This window comes from Rattus norvegicus, chromosome 6, assembly GCF_036323735.1.
Source record: "Rattus norvegicus strain BN/NHsdMcwi chromosome 6, GRCr8, whole genome shotgun sequence".
NCBI lineage: Eukaryota > Metazoa > Chordata > Mammalia > Rodentia > Muridae > Rattus > Rattus norvegicus.
The window spans coordinates 18,133,553-18,148,138 of record NC_086024.1 but is presented as its reverse complement, the minus strand read 5'-3'; positions in this window follow the sequence as shown (position 1 = coordinate 18,148,138).

The window sequence follows — 14,586 nt, the reverse complement described above, 5'->3', positions numbered from 1 at the left end:
GTATTCAGTTCCTTTCTCCATTGTCAAGTCTGCCTCCAGTCATATTCCCTATGGGAAGAATTCTATCATTTCATGAAACATTGTTCACTAACCAAAGAAAGATCAGAAAATATAGAGATGTGGCCTCTAAGGCATGTGCCACACAGTGTCACACAAACTTTAATAAACTCAAGTTTTAATGCGGAGACAACAGTGGTTATAAAAACTGGAGAGAAGCTGGGGCAAGAGAAGGGAATCTGGTGACTAGAGGGTAGAAGTTTTTAATTGTAAAGAAGGAAGACTATTGTTTGCAAAATCAATTTTAAAACATAGTATTTACACACTTAACATGTGGCAAAGACCTTCCCCTAATGAATAAAAATTTCAGGAGACCAATCAGTGGGTGAGGAGTAGGTGGGAAGGGAGACTGGACAGAGAGTTGGGGAAAGAAGAATATGGGGGAAGAGAAGGATGACCAAGATCAGTGTGGCTTTAAGTAGCCAAAGGTAGCTATGAAGATCTTATAAGGAATGGATTATTACAGGATAATTTGTCTTATGAAAGTGGGAAGCTTATATCATTATCAATTGCCTCTGAGTTTATTGTGTGGATATTTTATGGGGTAAGGAGAATTTACTGACATAAATCTGATTGATAAATTACAAGCCTCAAGAGTTTTGATTTTACCTGGTTACAAGGGTTTGTGACAGTTAACCACGAGGCGTGTGGCCATTTCATGGGGCTGATATGGCAACAAAACAACCAAGAGAACTTAAAAAGTCAGGTGGAGATATTTCAGGAGTTCTGGGCCAGACAGTATGCCAAGTGAGTAGCGCCGTGTGGCCTGGTTCCAGTACTAGCATGAGATGGTGTTCATTATTTAATATTTCCAGCTACATTAACATCTCAAGTTTGTGAATGAAATTATTTTAAAGGTTCTATTTCAATTAACAGAAAAAACTGACTAGTTAGTTTGTGGCAGTTTCATACAAGCTACTTTGGGTTATCTCTTAGTCCCTTGTACCAACATACTTCTCTAACCTTCCTAGCCACTCACCATGCTCTTGGCACTCTTTCAACTCCTAGTTTTCTCCATCTACTTTCACACTCTCTGTGTTTTGTATTTCCCACGTCTCTTCCTTAAACACCTATCACTACATGTGTTGTTGTTGTCATTGCTGTTGTTGTTGGTGGTGGTAGTTGTTGTAGTTTCCTTTGCTATTCAGTGCCAGAGATCCAAAGTCAGATCCTCATGCTTAAACAGCAGCAGCAGCTAAGCCATCTCTCTAAAGCAACTTTACCATGAAGATCTAGGGAAACTCTCATCTCAGAGGCCTTTTTTTGTCTTCTGGCCTTTACCTAATCAAATCCCTGATATATACATATATACAAATAAAGTTGAGTGCATATATGAAAGAAAATATTTTTCTGAAGCTAGAGTACTTCACTTAATATAATTTTCCAGTTCTGTTACCTTTATAATTTCATTATTTGTGTACATGTGCACAATGTACACATGTCATTATACATGAATGTGTGCGGGTTCTCTCTCTCTCTCTCTCTCTCTCTCTCTCTCTGTGTGTGTGTGTGTGTGTGTGTGTGTGTCTGTGTGTCTGTGTGTCTGTGTGTGTCTGTGAAGGTCAGAGATCAGTATCCTTCCACAATTTCTCTCTCTTATTTTTTGAGAGAGAACCGTTGAACCTTGAGTTTATGAACTTGACTAGCCATACTGGCCAGCATTTCCTTCAGAGCTTCCTGTCCCAGTACTCTACTGCACCAATTCTGTGATTACTTTCACACACCACTGCACGGGGCTATTAAGTTCCTTTGTTTATTTAGTGCTTAGTATCCAAAGTGAGATCCTCATTTTTGCCCAGCAAGCAATGACTGAGCCATCTCACTTTCAGAGGGAATTTAGCAGTTTTTTTTTTCTCATGAAGGCACAAGGAAAACTCTGTGGCAAAGTCAATGTGATGAGAAGTGGGGATCTTACCAGCAGTTGAGTTGTAAGGTAACTTTTGATTCTCTACACATGTTAAGCCATTGACAACATACTCACTGAACCCTCCGTGGAATTGTGAGAGAGACTCTAAGGTGGAACCCTGCTAATCTGTTTTCAAGGTTCTGAAACACAAGTGGGAGCTAATAAACAGGGTTTTAAGCTGTGAAGCATTGCTGTATGTAGTGATACATAGACAACAAGTTCAAGATAACAAATATAGGCTTCACTGGGACATTTTATAACAATAAATAATAATTAAAATATAATAATCATGAACTAAATATAATTAAATCATTATAACTAAATATTCATTACATATATAATACAAAATGAATAATATAGTAATCTCATTCTTGGTAGCAACTCCATGTATGTAGGACCTGTGCACATTTTAAAAATAATTTTATCCTTTATTATTTTTATCCCGAATAGCCTATGAAAGCTGAATACTGATGCTACAAATAGAGGTAAGTTCCATCTGCTTATTTAATGGGTTTATTTAAATGATTAATTTATTCTTTATATAACATTAGAAGAATGGATAACCTTATGTCAGAATGATTAATTTTTTAATGACTCCTTCTGGAAATGAGATAAAGCACCTCACCCATGAATGTCTGAGAAATGATGCTTTCATCAGTGCATAGGGGCATCCATACAAATTAAAATGTATAAAAAGGTTTACAATGAGATGAGAAAACTCATTTGAGGAGTAGATAGTTTTGTGATGTGTGTGATAGACTGTGAAAGATAAATTCCCAATAGAGCACTCCATCATCACTTAAGAAAATCACAAAAGACCTTTGCTGGGCTCTTTTGTTTTAAGCATTTTGTTTAAGGCACTGTTTCAGAGACCAGAGACATGACTCCTAGGGAAAGTATTTGTCATTCAAGCCTGCTGACCTGAGTTTCATCACCAAAACCCTGATAATGAACAGAGAGTATAAAATTCCGCAAACTACCCTTAATCTCCATGCCAACATTAGCACAAGTACATACACACACATACAGAAACACTCACACATACTAAGTAAGTGTTAAACAATACAAGAAAATACTACTTCAGATGAAGAGATAGCTCATCTGATGAACTGCCTGAATGAGCTATAAGGTCATAAGTTAAATATTAAGGACCCATGAGAAGAAGACTAGCATGGCAGTGTATGGCTGTAATCCTAGTACTGGAAGGGCAGACAGATCCATGGGGCTTTGGTATAGAAAGCCAAGCCTAACAGGCAAGTTTCTTTTTTTATTTTTTATCTTTATTAACTTGAGTATTTCTTATTTACATTTCGATTGTTATTCCCCTTCCCGGTTTCTGCGCCAACATCCCCCTAACCCCTCCCCCTCCCCTTCTATATGGGCTTTCCCTCCCCATCCTCCCCCCATTACCACCCTCCCCCCAACAATCACGTTCACTGGGGGTTCAGTCTTGGCAGGACCAAGGGCTTCCCCTTCCACTGGTGTTCATTACTAGGCTATTCGTTGCTGGCAAGTTTCTTGACAGTGAGGCTTTTTCTCATAAAACATAAAGGAGGGCCCAATAAGCCACCTGAGAGATACCTGCCCAATACTGCAGCCTACATGCTTCCCAGGAGGTCCACAGTTAACAAGGATACGGGTGAGAATTTCACCCAAACACCCATGCCAGTTAGGATACCCACACAACACGGATGACATGGGACCCCTCTCCCATCTCCCAGCTCCACCTTCCTTTAGGCTCACTTCCCTACTGGGTCTGATCACTGGTCTGGCAGATACCTTCCCAAACACCACAGCCTACATGCTTTCCAGAAGTTCATCACTGACCAAGAGCACAGAGCTCCACCTTCCTTCCGTCCCACTTCCCCTCCCAGGCCAGACCACTGGCCTGATACTGGCCCAAATGCTACAGTTTGAGAGCCTCTCAGAAGGTCAGCAGTAACCAGGGTCATATGAGGCCTTCTCTAACCAGTGTCACAGGACCCCCACTATAACCAGAAAAATAACTGCCCACTTCCAATGAAACCAGCCCTAATTCTGATCAGAGAACTCTTCCCTCAAAAAAAAAAAAAAACAAAACAAAACAAAAAAAAACAAAAACAAAAAAACAAAAAACAACAAAAAAAACCTAACCCAAAATATCCAGGAAATTAATGAAACAATGAAAAGATCAAATCTAAGAATAATAGAAATATGAGAGGGTGAGGAATCCCAGCTCAAAGGGAACATATACAATAAAATGATAGAATAAAACTTCCCTAGCCTAAAGAAAGAGATGGGTGTAAATATACAAGAAGACTACAGAATACCAAATATATTCAACCAGAAAAGAAATTCCTCCAGTCATATATCAAAACATTTAATACACAGAACAAGAAAGAATATTGAAAGCTGTAAGGGAAAAAGGCCAAGTAACATATAAAGGTGGACCCATCATAATTACACCAGATTTCTCAACAGAGACTCTAAAAGCTGCAAGATCCTGAAGAAATGCCATTCAGACCCTAGCAGAACACATATGCTAGCTCAGGATACTATATCCAGCAAAACTCCCAATTATCAGAGATGAAGAAACCATTATACCAAATATAACTATTATCTTTCTACTATCCCAGCCTACAAAGAATACTAGAATGAAATGCCCAACACAAAGAGGTTAACTACACCCAAGAAAACACAAGAAATTAAAGACATCACAAAAAAATCAAGAAAAGAGAATCATATACACATAATACCACCATCAGGAACAAAAATAAAAGGAACTAAAAACTATATGTCTTTAATATCTCCCAACATCAATGGACTTAGTTCACCAATAAAAAGACACAGGTTCACAGACTAGATAATTAAGCTAGATCCAGCATTTTGCTGCATACAAAAAACACACTTCAGTGAAAAACACAGACACTACCTCAGAGTAAAAGGCTGGAAAAAGGCTTTCCCAGCAAATGGTCCCAAGAAACAAGAGGGGTGCCATTCTAATATCCAATAAAATTGACTTTCAACCAAAAGATATCAAATAAGGTGGGGAAGGATATTTCATATTCATCAAAGGAAAAATCCACGAAGAGGAAGTCTCAACCCTGAACTTTTATACCACAAATGCAATGGCACCCACATACATAAAGGAAACATTAGTAAAGCTCATAACATACATTGATACTCACATAACAGTAGTTGGAGACTTCAACAACACACTCCTACCAATAGACAGGTCATTGAAACAGAAACTACACAGAGACTACAAATGTATTTAAGAGAAATCTACAGAACGTCTTGCTCCAAAACAAGAGAATATACCTTTTCCTTTCTCACCATGGTATGGAACTGTCTCCAAACTGACCATATAATGAATGTCTCAGCAGATACAAGAAGACTGAAATAATCTCATGAATTCTATGAGATCACAATGGACTAAGGCTAGACTTCAATAAAATGAAAACAACAGGAAGCCCACACACTCATGGAAACTAAACAACTCTCTTTGCAATGATACCTTGATCAGGGAAGAAATAAAGTAAGGAATCAAAGACTTCAAAAATTCAATGAAAGTGAAGAGATGTCACACCCAAACTTATGGGACATAATGAAAGCAGAGAAAACAGGAAAAATCCTAGCAGTTAGTGCCTTCATAAAGAAATTAGAGAGATCCTACACAAACAATTTAGCAGTGAACCTAAAAGCTCTAGAACAAAAAGACACAGACATACCCAAGAGGACTAGAAGGCAAGAAATAGTCAAACTCAAGGCTGAAATTAACCAGTTAGAAACAAATAATACAAAGAATCAACAAAACAAAGAGGTGGTTCTTTGAGAAAACGAAGCAGATGGAAAAACCCTTAGCCAAATTAACTAAAGGACACAAATACAATATCCACATTAACAGCATCAGAATGAAAAAGAAGACATAATAACAGAATCTACAAAAGATTATACTCTACAATATTGGAAAATCTGGATGAAATGGATGATTGTCTAGACAGATACCAGGTACCAAAATTAAATCAAGATCAGGTAAACTATCTAAACAGTCACATTTAACGAAATAGAAATATTCATCAAAAACCTCCAAACCCAAGGAAGCTCATGGTCAGACTGTTTTAATGCAGAATTCTACCAGACCTTGAAAGAAAGGTTAATAGCAATACTCCTCAAACTATTCCACAAAATAGAAAAAGAAGGAACAATGCCCAATCCACTCTATGAAGCCACAGTTACTTGGATACCTAAACCACACAAAGACCCAATAAAGAAGGAAAACTTCAGACCAATATTGTTTATGAATATCAATGCAAAAATACTCAATAAAATTGTTGCGAATGGAATCCAAGAACACATCAAAACCATCATTCACCACAATCAAGTAGGCTTCATCCCCGGAATGCAGAGATGTTTCAATACATGAAAACCCATCAATGTAATACACTATATAAAAAAACTCATTAGATGCTGGAAAAGCCTTTGACAAAATACAACATACCTTCCTGTTAAAAGTCCTGAAGAGATAAGGAATTCAAGGGACACACCTAACAACAAACATGATAAAACCAATATATAGCAAACTAATGGCCAACATCAAATTAAATGGAGAGAAAGCAAAAGCAAACCCACTATAATCTGATTCAAGGCATGGATGCTTACTCTTTCCCTATTTATTTAATATTGTACTCAAAGTTCTAGCTAGAGCAATTAAATAACAAAAAGATATCAAGGGGATATGAACTGGAAAGGAAGAAGTCAAAGTATCACTGTTTGCAAATGATATGATGATATATATAAGCAACCTCCAAGATTCCACCAGAGAACTTCTATAGCTGTTAAACAACCTCAGCAAAGTGGCAGGATATGAGGGTAACTCAAACATATTAGTAGCCTTCCGTTATATAAATGATAAACAGACTGAGAAAGAAATTAGGGAAGCAACATCCTTCACAATAGCCACAAATAGTATAAAATACCTTGGTATAACTCTTACTAAGCAAGTAAAATATCTGTATGACAAGAACTTCAAGTATCTGAAGAAATAAATTGAAGAAGACCTCAGAAAATGAAAAGATCTTTCATGCTCATGGGTAGGCAGGATTAAAATAGTGAAAATGGCCATCTTACTAAAAGCAATATATAGATTAAATGCAATTCCCATCAAAATTCCAATACAATTTCTCACAGACATAGAAAGAGAAATTCTCAACTTCATATGGAAAAACTAAAACCCAAGAAAGCCAAAACAATTCTCAACAATAAAAGAACATCCTGGGGAATCACCATCCCTGGCCTCATGCTGTACTACAGCGGAATAGTGATAAAAACTTCACGGTATTGGTACAGAGACAGAGAAGTTGATCAATGAAATAGAACTGGAGACCCAGAAGTAAACACATACAACTATGGACATTTGATCTTTGACAAAAAATCCAAAAACACTGAGTGGAGAAAAGAAAGTATCTTCAAAAAATGGTCCTGATCTAATTGGTGGTCTGTATGTAGGAGAATGAAAACCGATCCATATTTACCACCTTGCACAAAGTTCAAGTCAATGTGGATCAAGTACCTCAACCTAAAACCAGATACACTGAATCTAATAAAAGAAAATATGGGAAAGCACCTTGAACTCATTGACACAGAGAAAAATGTTCTGCGCAGAACACTAATGGCTCAGGCTCTAAGATCAACAACTGATAAATGGGAACTAATTAAACTGAAAAGCTTCTGTAAGGCAAAAGACTGAGTCAATAGGACAAATTTGTAATCTACAGATTGGGGAAAAAATCTTCACCAACCTTACATACACCTCACAGAGAACTAATATTCAAAATATATAAAAAATTAAAAAGAAAACCTCTAAATACACAAATAACTCAATTAAAAATGGGGTACAGAGCTAAACAATGTAGTCACCACAGAAGAATCTCAAATGGATGAGAAGCACTTAAAGAAATGTTCAAAGTTCTTACTCATCAGAGACATGCAAATCAAAATGACCCTGAGATACCACTTCATACCAATCAGAATGGTTCAGAACAAAAACTTATGTGACAGCATATACTGTTGAAGATGTGGAAAAAATAGGAACACTCATCCACTGCTGGAGGGATGGCAAACTGGTACAAACACTCTGGAAATCAATCTGGTGACTCATTATAAAATTGGAAATAGTTCTACCTGAGGACCCAGTTATACCACTCTGGGGCATATATGCAAAAGATGCCCCAGTATACCACAAGGACATATGAAATGCCATGTTCATAGTAACCTTATTTGTAGTAGCCAGAAGCTGAAATTAATCCAGATGTCCATAGACAGAACAATGGATATGGAAAATGTGGTTCATTTACACAATAGAATACTATTTAGCTATTTTTAAAAAAGGTATTGTGTATTTTGCAGACAAATGGATGGAACTAGAAAATATCGCCCTGAGTGAGGTAACTCAGACACAAAAGGTCATGCATGGTATGTACTCACCAATAAGTGGATATTTGCTAAAAATTGCAAAATTCCTAGGATACAACCTACAGACCATAGTAAGTATAATAAGTAGAAATGCCCAAGTAAGGAAGTTTCAATCCCATTAAGGAGTGGTAAGGAAATAGTCATGGGTAGAGGAGGGAGGGGATGCATGGGTGGGAGAGGGGAGATGGAGGGGGAAAGGGAAGCACCGTCAGATATAGAGGGCATGAAAGAATCCCAGAGGATCAAGAGAATAAATGGGAAAAGGCAGCCTCAGGGATTGTGAGGTGGGGGGACTCTCTAGAGTGTACCAAAGACCCTGGAGGTAAAACATTCTCAGGACTTATTGCTGGTGACCTCAAACAAAATGCCCAACATTGGGGAAAGGGAACTTGAAGATTCTACCTCCAGTAAACAGACAGAGCCTCAAGTGGAGGGCCAGGGTTACTAACCCACAGTCAAAATTCCTAACCCAAAATTGTTGTGTCTAAAAGAACTGCAAGGACAAAGGTGGAGAAGAGACTGAAAGAAAGGAGGTTCAATGACTGGCCTAATTTTGGATCCATTTAATGGTGTAGTGGGTGGTGGCCACCAAGGCCTGACACTATTACTGATGCTATGATGTGCTGTCAGTTGAGAGCCTGGCATGGCTGTCTTCAGAGAAGCTCTCCCAGCAGCCGACTGAGACAGAAACAGATACTTATACCCAACCATTGGACTAAGGTGAGGATGCCTATGGCTGAATTAGGGGAAGGATTAAAGAAGCTAAAAGGGAGAGTGACCCCATAGGAAGACAATCAGTCTCAACTAATCCAGACCCAGGAGCATACACAGGCTGGCCCAAGACCCTTGGCACATATGTAGCATAAGTCTACCTGTTCTGGCCTCAGTGGGAGAAGATGTGCTTAATCCTTTATCATCATGGAGTTGCCAAACAGCATAAGTAATTGTCATAATTGTTATTGATTTCTTCATTATTAACCAATTATGAATAAGTGAGTAGCTAAGAGTGTTATGTCATCTTCATCACATTTATCCTTCCCTCCTTTGTTTGAAAGCATTAAAACATCCCCATAAACAATTCCCAAGGGATTGACAAATTTCTGGTTCAATGGTTAAGAATAGTTGCTGCTTTTGCAGAGGACATGGTTTGATTTCTAATATTCATTTGTGGCTCACACACATTCATAATACAGTTTGAAGGACCTGATGCTTTGTGATCTCATAGGACACCAAACACTCATATATATATATATATATACACAAACAAATAAGATACTCATGCACATAAATTAAAAATACTTTAAAACTCTTGTTTATTTAAATGGAATATGACACAATAGAGAGAACATTTGCATAAAATATAAATTTTAGCAACCATGGTATATCAGTATATCTTCATCAGCTATAGGAAACATTCAACTCTGCAGAAAGATTTCAAGAGTTGAAGCTATGCAAAGGGGAACTGGTATTAAGTAAATATCTCTGCCTTCAATGTAATTTTGCTATGGACCTAACACTGTTCTGAAAATAGTAATACAAACATATTTTAAAAGACACTCACAAACTCATAGTCCATTGGATTGGAACACTCTACCTCTAAACCAGGAACATTGCTCTATTAACTAATTTTCTATTTTAAGAATGCCTGTAAATAAATCAGGGGAAAAAACTGTACTCTTTGGCTTTGTAATATTGACTCTACCCTTTGGCTTTGACTCTAATTTTAACTCTACCCTTTGACTTTGTAATATTGATAACAAAACATGTGTTTTTGTGTTGTAACCCATCAGCATATTTCTGTACCTATCTTTTAACTTTATAGTAGAGTCAAAGGATACCGACATACCACTGAAACTGTAATAGAGCATTCTGAAACTAACTATATACTTGCATTCCCAATGATTTCATATTCTTCATGCAGTTACTACTTATCTTTTCCTTCCAGAAACTTTCTTTTAACTCAAAGTTAACTTTTAGCTCTTGCTAAAGTAATGCATGTAAGTAAATAAGTAAGTAATGTAAGTAAGTAAAATGTAATGCATGTCATATGGTTACATGCCAATGGCTTTGGGGAAGAGTGTGTGTGTGTGTGTGTGTGTGTGTGTGTGTGTGTGTGTTTGTGTGTGTGTGTTTGTGTGTGTGTGTTTGTGCGCGCGTGCACGCGCTTGCATGCATGTGCACTCACATATGCATTTGATAATGTCTTTGTTTTTTCATTTATGAGTAACGATATTCTGAGGTTCTTTGATCAATTACCAGCATTTTTTTCCATGTCACCTCTAAGTCATGTCTAGCCTGCAACATCTCTTCTGAGATGTTTGCTCATGTGGCTTTAACTGACTGTTGGATGTTTTAGATGACTATTTTCTTTTCTTTTGTTAATGGGAATATTTTGTCTTTGACTGTGACAATGCGACTATTTCTTAGGATGATAATGATAGAAGTTTTTGTTACTTGGACTCTTTCTGCACTTCAGGCATCTAAATGTAGTTTGAAGAGCAATCAGTAACTAGTATGTAAAATAAATAATAGATAATGTATTCTCTCCTGTAGGATATTTTGCAATCTATGCCTTTCTATGCTCGATGGTGACCCCTGGGTTCCTTGTGTTTTTCTTTAAAAAAAAAACATTTGCTTCTATTTATTGCTTTAACTGATGAATAGTTGCTAGTCTTTGATGTCACCAGTTATCTCTGCTTGAGTGAGTTCTGCTTTGAGTTTTCTATAACTGTGTGCTTTAGCTCTCAAACTTCTGCTAAGTTCTTTCTAAAATATAACTTATAATTTTGTTTCATTTAGTTGTCAATATATGTTATTTTAATCTAAGTTTTAGGATTGTTATTTTGTATTACTCATCATTTTTAGGATAGCTGTAGTTCTTTAAGCTTCTTTTGTTATCCTCATTTTTGCCTGATTCTCAGTCATCCAAGTACAACCTTAAATTAGTTACTGCATACACATTTAAAGGCATAAAGCTTTATAGACTGGTAAAGATATTTTTCTGTTGGTCTCCAAGATGACACGATTGCCTTCTAGGTTACAAAGCTTTGATATTAATGGTTATACATGGTTACTGCTCAGTCCCAAATGGCACCAGATGTTAGAAGGCTTGCGAACATGGTGCTGTTTGGATGTGGTTTGTTTCCTGGTCTCTTGGTAGCCTGCCCTGTCTCCTGAACCTTAACAAGTAACTAATAACTAACACAAGAACACTAATCTACTCAAATGTGCACAGATGACAAGCCCAAGAGATCAGATGTTCTACAAAGTATGACTTCCTAAAAGCCCCTCAAGAGTCTGAGGTTTGATCACTGAGAAGTTGCCTGCACTGGTAGTAATGATGCTGGTTGAGGTTGAAAGGAACTAGAACTGACAAAGTAGATGATTTGAGCTCTTATAGCAAAGACCAACATCTACAGGGTGACCTATAGAGCTAGAAAGTCTCTTAGATTAACTTTCAGTTGAGACTGACCTGTCAAGTCACAGGTCAATTCAATATCATTTATTTCAGCCAGAGGAACACAAACATGTATATGTAATCCTCCATCCACCAGATGGTAGGACTGCCTTTACACTTTATCTGAAAGAGCTGGAAATGGGGTACGGCGCTGCTCAGGGTTATTGCTGGAAACAATTATCAGTAGCATACTTCCCAAGGCGTGAGCTACATTGTTCTTCCTGAGTAAGTTGGATGATGCTTCAAGTAGCAGTGTCTAATGGGGAAATCTACTAAATCAACATGTGATGGGTCGACGTTGGTTCTGTACCTAAGACTATTCTGCTAGCCTGCAACCCCTTTGTGGTTTGCCTTCTCCCAATGGCCTTTCTAGGTTCTAAGATTCCTTAGGCACTCACTATCTGTTACTTGAATCCTGAAGATCTCACGAATCAACTTTTATCTGTGCACAGATACAGAATGGATGCTGCTGAGGTAAGACTGGTAAAAGTATGAATGTATGGAGATTATCAAGTCTTTAATTAACTGAAGAGATGTATATCTGTGCATATATTTTTTATATTATTAGCCTTTTGTGAATCAATGGTCCACAGTTTTCTGATGTTTGAGTCTTGCAGGGCTGACCACTATAAACCAGCAAAGCAACCAAAATCAAATTTTATAGAAAATGACCATAAAATTGTGTTTCTTTCCTCGTCTTTCTAGAAACATGTAAATCACCCACCACACAAAATAAAAGTTGTGGAATGAAAAGAAGTAGAGAGCTGTTCTGATGAACTTGGGCTTTTGATCTCTCTTTAGTGCACAGAAGGCCTTGCAGTTCTGGAAGAGTCTGAGGATGTGCAGTGCACAGTCTTCCTGATTGCGCAAGAGTCAGGAAAAAGAGTTTTATTTTTTGCTTTGCTCTGCTTTGCCCAGCATTCACTTTTCCCATTGCATAAGCTGCTTATCGACATTAATTTTAGCCTCTAGAGATATTTTGCATAACAGAATTATAATCTAGTGTCTAAAATAGTTGCAAACCATAGTTTCAAATACATTAAGAAGATGAATCATTTCCTTCGCATGAGCCACCATGTTATTTGAAATGATTACTTATGAGGCAGCAGCAAGGCATAATTAAAGTCTCATCTGATGCACAGAAAGGAAATCAATGGAATTAAAATGACGAATGGTTCTTGGTTTTTGTTGTTGTTGGGTTTGTGTGTGTGTGTGTGTGTGTGTGTGTGTGTGTGTGTGTGTGCGCGCGCGCGCACGTGTGTGTGTGTGTGCGTGCACATGCGCGCGTGTGCACGTGTGTGTGTGTGTGTGTGTGTGTGTGTGTGTGTGTGTGTGTGTGTGTGTGATAGGAGATAGCTGTAGCTCCCTCTTATTTTCCTTTTGAAGTGAATGGGTCTTGATAACCATAACTATGTATTGCAATCATGAGAAATATTTTGGCATCAGAAAAGGAGAAATGTGCTTCAACAATTTACATCCCTTTGGTTTATGAATCCTTTAAAGAGCTTTTCTCCGGATACATATCATTGGTTCAGTATCTTGTTTTTGTGTTTGATTTAAGTTTGTGTATGCAGGCAGGCTCATACTTGCTTTCACTTCTATCTTTAAATAGCTTCAAAATCAACATTTTGTGCCAATACTGAACAGCAAAGGAAAAGGGAAAAGAGTAATAATTTTTCACACATTCAAATTTAGGATGTTATTGGAACTGAATTTCCCTGGCTTCTAATCTTAAAAACTACAGAAGTGTCTCCATAAACGTTAATGAAATGTAATAAAAAGTATCAGTCATGGTCACAGACTTGAGATACAATCATGTAAAGTAGTAACAATGGGGCTTATAGAAAGCCTTCTAATAGAAAAGGCCTATGCATCCCAACTCAAAAGAACTCTAAGAGACTTTCTAAGTAAAAATGGTAGCAAATCTTGACCAGATGAGGCCACAAACTAGTATGAACAGCCTTTGCCATGTGCATGGATTCACTACCATTGTAGTTTATTCTGTCATGGTAGCCTATCAGCATCTTGGACACTCATTGGGTACAGAAGAAAGGTTGGATTGAGCAGCATAGACACTAATAATGTCTTACATATAGGACCCCAATGCACAGGGCTATAACATCTGGATTTAGTAAGACTTAGATCCTTAGATCAGCAAGTAGTTTTTCCTCAAGCTGTGATGTTTACTGCTAGTCTATAGAATTCAAATTCGTGGCTTTCACATTTAACCTCATATTTCTGCCATCTTCTTTGCCTTTACATGTAGAATATACCTCCCATTTCGGATGACAAATCCCGGTGTGGTTAAGGAGTTCAGTAGTTCCACAACCAAGATATTAAGAGTGGCACTGTAGTAAAGTGAAAACAATATCAGATATCAGACTTTCACCACTTCTACATTACCAGATATCCTGAGAAAGGTCAGTCTGCAGTGTTGTGCTGCTGAACTTTTGAGGGTATGGTAACAAAGCTATGGGAACAAATGTATGACAACAAAAGTAAAGCTACAGAGAAAAACAAGCTACAATGATTAAAACATTGACTTATGGACTTGTAATCCTAGCTCTGTGGATATAGAAACATGTAGTGACAATTTTGAAATTTTGGTTTCTTTAAAAAACACACAAATATTATAAGAATGTGCTTCCATTTTAATCCTAGATGTACAGAAATGTGGTGGCTTCCAACTCCCCACAGCAGCTGCTAATGATTT